The sequence below is a fragment of the Wasmannia auropunctata genome, unplaced genomic scaffold (assembly GCF_000956235.1).
Source record: "Wasmannia auropunctata unplaced genomic scaffold, wasmannia.A_1.0 LD336076.1, whole genome shotgun sequence".
Classification (NCBI taxonomy): domain Eukaryota; kingdom Metazoa; phylum Arthropoda; class Insecta; order Hymenoptera; family Formicidae; genus Wasmannia; species Wasmannia auropunctata.
In genome coordinates, this window is record NW_012026814.1 from 7,571,179 (window position 1) to 7,572,224 (window position 1,046).

Here is a 1,046-nt window from a genome sequence, read left to right on the forward strand (position 1 = left end):
CGATTTCAAGGTTGACTTGCCGGGAGGGCTTCTGGCCCTCGATACGTGGAGCGAGCCCTGGTGTCAGCTCTCCTGCGCCCTTGTACTATCGGGGCCTCCTGGCAAGGCCGTCGGCTCGCTCCGAAAACTCTGTAAAAGAGAACAGTAGTAAGAGGGCTCCGTGATGGAAGAAAAAGAAAGAGTAATTACGTGACCTATGCTCCCGTCTGGCGCTGAGTATGTCTCGGTAGTCTCTCGTCTTTGGAGTCCTCGTTGCTTGGAGTCGGTGAGACGACGCTTTAATACAATCTCTTCCGAGTAGTCGCTATCTCTTGCTTATTTCGATCGGTGCAAGGCCTAACGGTTTAATCCTACTACAAAATGTTAGTCGCGGAACATGACCAAATCGCAGATGCGCTCGCCCTCGAAAATCGGAGGACGCAGGATCCACTTAGCCGTTACGGTCGGGCTAACGAGCCCTTGTGACGGACGTTGTCGAAAAACGTCACGTCACATATATTCAAATTATTATAAAACTAGAATTATTACACTTATAGAGTCGTAATATATATATACATATATTACGACTCTATAAGTGTTTTAACACAATAGATTGAGGGAACGCCAATAAATGATTATAGCAAGATCTTGGTGCTTCTAATATCCTTATGTAAATTAGATTACAGTGTAGCGGTACGCTTACAATTATGCACGCGCGTTCGGCCCGCGCGCCGAGCCCGCGCGCGCCCGCCATGTGACGAGAGTGGTGCGCGGCGCCGCCGCTAGGCGCCGCAGGCGCCGCGACAAATCTCGTAAGAGAAAAACACCCACGCGCGGTATATGTAGGACTCCGTGGGAGGTCCTCAGCCTGATTCCTCGCTTCAGGATAACGTGAGCTTACCTCGTAGGCCGTTATCCTGAAGCACCTTGAGTCCTCGTAACCTAACAGAGCGAGCTTGACCCTTTTGCGATCGAAAGGAAGCGGGAGTCCCGGCCTTTCGATCGAAAAGTTTTACCAGGCCTCTGTCTCCTTCCTCTGCCTCCTTCCTCTGCCCATCCGGGCGAAG